Here is an 8,897-nt window from a genome sequence, read left to right as displayed (position 1 = left end):
AGAAAAATAAATCTGGGACTGACATGTTGGCAAGCGCAGCAGACCTTGAGCTTCTTGCTGTTGGACTAGTAAGTAATATTAACTGGCTGCTCTGTCCTGTGTTGTTGTACTTACTTGATGTTTGGCAACTGGCAAACTAAATTGCAAAAAAAAAGTATGATCATTGTGGCTGGCTCAGTTATATGTATTAAATAATGTCTTATTTATGTATTTAATAGTAAACACTTTGGAGCTCCTTACTTTGAAAACATTTAGAAATGGATATAGGATATGAACCATGCTTCTCTGACCTGTAAATCATATCTGTATTGCTCTTCCTGTCCAGTGGCCAGCTGGATCATCTGTTGCAGTGAAATGTGTCAGTAAGAAGATTTATGGAGGAAAAGCATTCTCGTCATCTTAAGTTGTATTTTATCAGGTTGTCAAGGATTTACTGATCTCTGTTTAAGGAATCATGTCTCATGACTGGGCTGATTATCTCATCAACTTCACATTAAAATAAATACGTAATAAAATATTACTTCCTCTGGCAAAGGTTGCTGTTATGTGATACCCCCTAAATATCATTCTTGGTCTGTGTCTGTCCTTTGCCATCCTTGCTTCTTTCTTTTTCCACTCTTCCCCAAATCTGACATGAACCCCATTGATTTGACAGTAATGACTCTCTTTCTTCCTATTACAACTTCTAAACAAGTATTTCTCACACTTTGCCAACTTCCCATTCCCCCTTTCCCGCAAACTTCAATCACAACACTCTGCTCTGACTCATAGCAGGTCATTCTACCGTGACAATAGCTGTTAGACATGTCTATCAAATAAGATCTTGCCAATTTTTCAAGCAATTTTCCGCCAAGAAACCCAAGCCACTTTTTCTGGAAAATTAAAATCTTTGAATGTGTTCCAATCACAAAAAACAGGTAAACATTTAGTAAACATGAGAAAAAAGCTTTTTTTTTTATCTCTAATAAGAGTCTGCAGAGACACAACTCAGAATACATGAATAGGTACTAGACCTGCAGGTTGTAGATGATTTTTGTGCAGTGAGCAAATGAATGTTTTACTGCTTGTGTGGTTTGGGATTCCTTTGGGAGCATCAGAGCAGAAACAACAGCAGGAAACCTAATCGCTCACAGTTCTACCCGCCAAAGAAACAAGACTGAACGCTTAAACCACATTCATGCACCAAATACGCACAGTATATTAAGCGCATGTGACTTTTCAGATCCATTTCAGATACACTTTATTTCTGTGTAACCATATGCTTGACCTCCACCTGAATATGCTTGAGGCTTTTTAAACCTGACATCCGCTGGACAGCTCTGCGGGTATGATGACTTTGCAGCACATTTCCTCTGGCTGGCCCAAAGCTAAATGACACCTGGGAATTTAAAATCTGAAATGAAACTACGCTGGCTGATCTTCATGAAGCGTTCACCCTTGTACCCACTCAGGGTCTCTCAAGGCTTTAATCATGCGAAGGGCGACCTGCTTTCCTAACATTTATTTATTTTTTTATTCCCTAAATGTGAAGGTAGAATTTAAAGCAGAACTTCCGATCCACTTCCAATTACCTTTGCTTCTTCAGATCTAAATTAATTGAGTGCATTAATAATGGAAGAGGCACAAAACATTCTTGATAGCACTTGAGACCAAGAGCTCTTGAGAAAGGAGCAGTGATGATGAAGTGCCAAAGGGTAAATGCATGAAAGCCATTTACCATTTTTTATGCAGCATGCTCTCAGTTTCTCAGTTATTCTGTTTACACCAAGTTGGCATCCACCCACCAACTCAATCATCATGTGAAAACTAGGAGTCTGACTAGAACTGTAATGGAACAGCAGTATCAGAGTTCATGGATAAATCACATTACATGCACCAAATAATATCTATCAAAAGCACCATGAAGCAAGCGGCTAGTTATGAGTACTTCGGTGAAGCCAAAATAGTTTTTAGCCACACTAGTGGCATGGCTCCAGACTTAAAGCCATTGGATTACCGTGACATTGTTTAGACATGACTATAAAGTCTGTACTGACTTTGGTGATCCTGCATTACTACCCACAGGTCCAAATTTTCCACAGGTGTTTTCATAAGTGTTGTTTTAACTGTCTGGTTTATCTTGGTTGTTGTGCAACATGTCTTGAGGCAAGTATCAAGTTAGCTTGAATGGTAACTCCATATCTTATGATCTATATTCCCATGATAAAGTTAAACATAGCTTTTATATTTCCAGAAAGGGAACAAATGGATGAGGCAAGTGAATACAAAAGCAAACGCAACGGTGCAGAATGCAAAGTATCAGTGTAAGAGATACTGCTAAAAGCAAACAGAGCTAAAAACAGGATCACATGGCACTTCTCTGTTTGTGTTTGTCATCGCTGTGTGCTCATGTAGCATTTCACTTTTTATATAAAAAATGTATTTTTATTGCTCTGGAAGTGTTACACTGTAAATTGAAAATGCTTTAATGCTTTTTGACATGAGTTTGTCTATTTAAGTGAATCAAAATCCTGTTTTAATGGCCATGCACACCTTAGTACGGAGCCCCTAAAGGGTCATGGGGAAAAAAAAAAAAAGTGAAACGTTTCTAGTGAGCACAAGATACCTTCTCGTGAGCACAAGATACTTTCTCGTGAGCACGAGATACTTTTCTGGTGCGCACGAGAAAGTATCTTGTGCTCACTGGAAAACCTTGGGTTAAGCACAGGCGAGAGGGCTGGCTCAATTCGTGGCAGCGGCAGCTAGTAGTGGCATTTCCGGAAATTCCGAGGCAGCTGCCGGTGTCTGAGGCAAAATCAATGCAAATGCTAATACAGAAATCACATGATGGTAATGTTACTTCCATCAAGTCCAATACAACGATGATTGTTTTATAAGATAAAAAATCAAAACAGATGATCAAAGCATCAGTAATTGCCGTGGCAGGTCACCTGCGCCACACAGCGGCAGCAGTGGTAACTGCCCCAGACACCGGCATCACTGCGACACAAATCGCGTAATGGAAATGCCAATACCAGGGACACAACACTGACGACTGTCTTATAAAATGAATACAAATGCCCATAACAGCAGCGTTTGCAGTGGCAGTGCCAGACATCGACACACACACACGCACACACACGCACAGCGGCAGGTCAGTGGCAGCTGCCTCAGACACCGGCAACTGTCGTGACACACACACACACACACACACACGCACACCAGTGCCGGTGTCTGAGGCAGCTGCCGCATTTAAATGCCACTACTAGCTGCCGCTACCACGAATTGGGCCAGCCCTCTCGCCTGTGCTTAACCCAAGGTTTCTCGTGAGCACGAGATACTTTTCTGGTGCGCACGAGAAAGTATCTTGTGCTCACTAGAAACGTTTCACTTTTTTTTTTTTCCTCATGTCCCTTTAGGGGCTCCGTACCTTTGTGACCTTTAAAAAAAAAAAGAAAAGAAAAGAAAAAGCCCCACTGCAGGCCAAGTCACGTTAGTCTTGAGATACCCAGCCTGTTTCATTTTTTTTTTCTAATCTACAAGTCAAAGTGTTTTTTTTTATGCACATATGAATAAAAAATCCATGCTAGTTCCTTTCCTTATTTCCTGGGTTTTGTACGTGCCATTATGACATGTGTTTGCATGCACTTGCATGTGTCTCATCATTCTCAGCCTCTAAACACACAAACAGCTCCAATGTACCAAAATAATCGGACATGATTAATTATATGACTGATAACTGACAAAAACATTTTGGGATCCTGAGGTTGGACTCATAATGAGGGTTTCTCTCCCTGCCAAACATCGGATTAACTAGCACAACAGTCACATGTGAGCCAACCTTCTAACCCAAAGGTAGCCATTAGACAGGCCATTACTGAGGAAGTGGTTCTGTATAAATGACAAACTGTGGATTAGGATTCATCTAATCATGTTGTTGTTGTTTTTAAGAGTTGTGTCATTAAATCAGCATAAAACCTGCCTGTGGTAAGGGATAGAAAATACTGTGACCGTTTTTGGATGGTATGGGGGGGGTAACAAAGTTAGTCACAAGTTTGTATAGCTCCATGTCACATTATTCCAAGCATTATGTTATACTGGAGTGATACATGCTTTAATTGTTGTTAGACATTTGGTCTGTATTTAGAGAAATAAAAAATCATTTCATTGATTTCAATACTGACTGGGAAAAGGTAGATTAAAACTCTGATCTGTCATTTCTCATTTCTGACCAGCTACACACCTAATTATTTACCTAATCATTCTTTATGTCAGGCCAAGAGAGCTTTTGGCTTGCCTAAAAATTTTATTAGAACAATACTGCAAGAGGCGATAGAAAACCCAAGGACCATCCAGTTCCAACATTTGCGCCACCTAAAAGTGAAGTGCAAAAAATAACACCCACCATTTTTTAAAAATGTTATTGGATCCTTTATAGCACCGAAGTATTCTGTGGCATCTGGGACAGAAACTGACTAATGGTGTCTGGGCCTTTGCTTCTTAGAAACTGACAGAAATTGAGTTTCTACTTGCTGCAAAATTGTGATGGAATAATGTTAGAAAAGCTACTAATCTTTGCACGCAAGGGCTTGGTCATTTCTATTCCAACTGTCCTTGAGAGATGCGGGTCAGTTGGAGATTAGCCTTGAAGATTAATATAAATCTTCCAAAGTAAAATTATATTTTGTTTGCAAACCCACAAAACATTAAAAACATGTAACAAAACAATCAATCATTACACAATGTACACCAAAATATAAAATACAGCAATCAATATGAACTAGTTCAACCAACAAACTAACAAATGTAACAAACATATGTGCCAAAAAAAGGCAAGCAAATTGCATTCTTTTCTCCATGATCATGCCACTAAAAATATCAAACTCTGCACTTGCACTTTTTATACTTTTATAACATGTCCTGTTGAAATACTGTCAAGGCATTTTCTAATAAAGTTTTCTTCATTCGCCGTATTCCTGTCTGCAGGTCTTTCTGTGCCCATGAACTGTCATCAACATGTAATTTTGGCTGAATGTGGACATACACATTTTTAGTGTACTGCGTCAGATTTTTCCATTCTTTTTGGCCAGATTTAAAAGTTACACAGATGCATTAGAGATTCATAATTACGCAACTAATGCCTATCAGCTGTGACTTTCCTTTTGCTTAATACAGTTAATCCAATAAAGTGTTTTGGAAAATGCGTGAAACCAGTGAAAACGTTTTAACACATTTGCAAGAGAAGACCTCTGCTGTGCTAAGATCCCAGTTTCATTAAGCGTGTCTTAGCTATTGAAAAAAACTGTAACTTGCTGGATTAGCCGCAACAAGAAAATTCCCCCGAGGCAGAATGCTCTAACACTACAACATGTTAGAAACTCAGCAGTGCAGTCTATAGCTAGCCAGTGTTGTAATGTGGTGTATGCACTATAACAGCCACCTACGTGACCACCTAAAATTTGCTAATTAATGTTCAACATTTACATGATAAGGTTGATAAGAATGTCATTAGTTTTGTACATATTTGGCCATAACCTAAAGCATTGCACAAGATTTGACCTGATGGTGGTGCTAGGTGAAGAGTTGAAAAGGGATGACCAAAGTCATGACTCATTCTCTGGTGAACACGTTCAGTTTTTGAGATTATTTCACTTAAAAATGGAATTGCCAGCATTGTGTCATTGCTACAAGCAGAGTCAGGGGATCTGTAAAGGCATTAGGACTCACCCAGGCATGTCTGAGAATCCAACCAATATTGATATTTAAGTCTGGGCCAAAGTGGTCCATGCATCTCCAAAGGTACACCATAAGCATACCTAAAAACAGTAGAAGTTTTCTTTAAAAAAGAAGCTCATTATGTTTTTTAGCAATAGTTTGAAAGACATCAACATCAGGCACAGAGATCACACAGATGCAGTACACAGCCTGTAGGTACTTTGAATATTACATTTTATTGGGATCTTTCTCAAACACTTCATATGTCTGAAACTTCACGTCCATAAGTGGCTGCAGGGGAGATTGGTGAAAATCTGATAGACATTGGGTGTAGACCAGTTCTGGTTGAGGTATTCCTGGTACTGCATAGGATCAAAAATCTTTCTCAGTCAGGGGACTGGTTGGAGATGATCTGGGCCTCTAACTTAAAAAGAGAGAAAAATATCTGCTGATAGCTTTTTGACAAAATAGGGACCTTCACTCCAGAGAGAGGAGAGAGAAACTGTGTCATAAAGTCTCTGTGTTTTGTTCCATTCAGGAGGTAAAATAAACGTTAGAAAAACATGGGTCAGGAACACTGAAAGCCTCTTCACTACAAAGAATACAATACTCTGATCCTTCTGGTCGTGATTTTTAAGTTTCTGTGAAAGTATTTGTAAGTTCTGCGTACACAGCTTGAGGTTCCCATTTTCATGCCTGGTTCTTTGTGTATTTTGGATTGCTCTTAAAGAGAAGATGAAAAATCATTTATCCCAATCTCAGTGACGGTCTGGTACACATTGTCTTACACTTTTTGTTCTTTGTTATTTGGATTTTCATGAGTTGCTTGTCAAAATTGCTTTCCTCTTTCAAAACGCTGGTGAAATCAAGGAGAAAATCAATGTGAGATGAATTAGATATGACTGCAAGTAAAAACACATTTTATATGCTGCTAAAATACCAAACAGGAAACTGTCTGAGGAAGTGGATGTGTATAGATTATTGTTAAGTAAGAGAACAGTAAACTTTGAATCTGCTGTTCAAACGACAGTACCACAGTTTCAAAAGACCAGAGTTGAATTGATAACTAACAAGAATATAATAATTGACTTAAGCTTCATTCCAGGTAGTTACTGTTGCTGTGCCTTTCAAGCTTCCATTTGCTCCTTGGCACATTTGCAATTTACTGTGGTAACAATGAAAATAGTTTTGAATGGGAGCTTAATTTCAGACAGAGCTAAACAAATGCAGCATCCCAGTTCTGGCAAGCAGCTGTCAATTTTCAGGCTACTACTGATAGCAGAATTTATGAGCTGTAGCTAGCTATTTGATTAGACTATCTGCATGAGTTGGGGGAACAACAACAACAAGGGAACCTGATTGCTTTTTCTGTAAGAAGTCATGAGCCAAAACGACTGGGAACCACAGGTTTAATATGTAAAATCTTATGTAAATGTACAATACTGAAGTACAAAAGATGCAGAAAATGGACGTCAGAATTGTACTTGAGTACAGCATTTCAAACTTCATCTCACAAGTTCAAACCAAATAACTCCAAAGCTCTGAGTTGTATGCAGGCCCTCCCTCCTCTTCTCCATTCATTCTGTCTTTGGAGCTAAAAATGATCAGGTGTAAACTCACAGGAAAGATATGGCTACATCTACGTTTGTCTTTGTGTTCTTCAGAATTGCAAGCAGCAGACACTGTATGGTATGGTACAGTATGTCATCAATAAAAAGAGCTGTACTTTTTCCTTTAAAATCACCACCTTAAGTAATACAGCTGGTTAGGGGCTTATGGTGGTACTTTCTTTGAATATCCTGTCTTTTGCAGATTCTTATCGAAAATGGCATCAGATAACTGATGTACTTTTATTCATCGTTAAGTGTTGGTGAAGAAAGGCAGACTCGCTTTGAAACCTTTCGATGGTCTGTACTCATGCTTGAATAGTCCAATTTATCGTCTGTAATTTCACTAGACAGACACATTCACACGTAACCCCATACAAGGTCTTGTAATCAAATAACTGTAGCTGGCACCATTACACCTCTGACTGTCAGACAATCCTTTCTCATATAGTCACTCACAGAAACAATGCCAGGTTTCTCTCTCTCTCTCTTAACCATTAGCGTTAGCTCTGATATGTTTGATTCAGAAAAAGAAAAGAATAAACACATTCCCTTAAAAGAGCAACCTTATGTCTTGTCTTTGTTCTGGTTTCATGTGAACCGTCAGGGGCAATTTTATGGATCAAAACATTAGGGTTTCATCACTATTCATGAATTCAACACAGCAACACTTCAAGGTTTAAAATCTGTAATTACTACTCACTTCTACCCAGTATTTTAACATCATCCCTGTTTTTATGAGTTGTAATAAAACATATTAAACATCAGGATGAACAATTAAACATTGAGCCCACACATATTGATGCTGTGAATAATAACCAACAAAATAAATTAGGTGCATTAGAGGACTCCTCAGTTAAGCATAAAAACTTGTTTGTGATATTTCAAGGATTTATTTATTTGATTCTTTGATGCATTTGCTCTAGATTTTTTTTAATGTGGAAATTGAAGGTGTGCATAAAAACAGATGGATGGAAACACTTATAGACATGATGGGGAGGATTAATCTTCAGTGATGTGTTGAATCTATAAACACGTCGTAACTAAAAATTTTAATCTGTGAAGTAACCAAAGCTGTCAAATAAATGTTCATATGCAGTAAAAATACTGTGTATAGGCTAGAATATTTGTCCCCAAAATGCAGTTTTAGAACTACATTCCACTTCCCTCCCTCTCTCACTGACTTTCCAGTTCAGCTGAATTTATGTCTTCTGAGAAGTTCACCTGTAAGATACATCACAATATTTCATCTCTGCCTCACATGGGATCATTTTTAATATCAATCTGCCACTGAGGGAAGATATGTTCAAACGACGGGACACATTTTATTCAGCCCTGCACTTAGAGGAAAGACTACTCTATAGACTACTAAAGTTTCAGCAATTGATGAAATGACTTGAAGGAAAATTAGTTATAGGTTCATGATTTAAAGTCATTTCTAACATTCTGCACATTCTGTTAGTTGGATACATGAATACCTGTGATGGATAAATACAGAATAATATAAATTCTTTTAATTCATAGACGTTAAACAAAGTTTTTATTTAATGGTTAAAGTGGTTTCTTTTCTGACAAATATATATTATACGTATTGTT

The sequence above is a fragment of the Larimichthys crocea genome, chromosome XVI (genome assembly GCF_000972845.2).
Source record: "Larimichthys crocea isolate SSNF chromosome XVI, L_crocea_2.0, whole genome shotgun sequence".
Taxonomy (NCBI): domain Eukaryota; kingdom Metazoa; phylum Chordata; class Actinopteri; family Sciaenidae; genus Larimichthys; species Larimichthys crocea.
Note: the sequence above shows the minus strand (reverse complement) of the source record.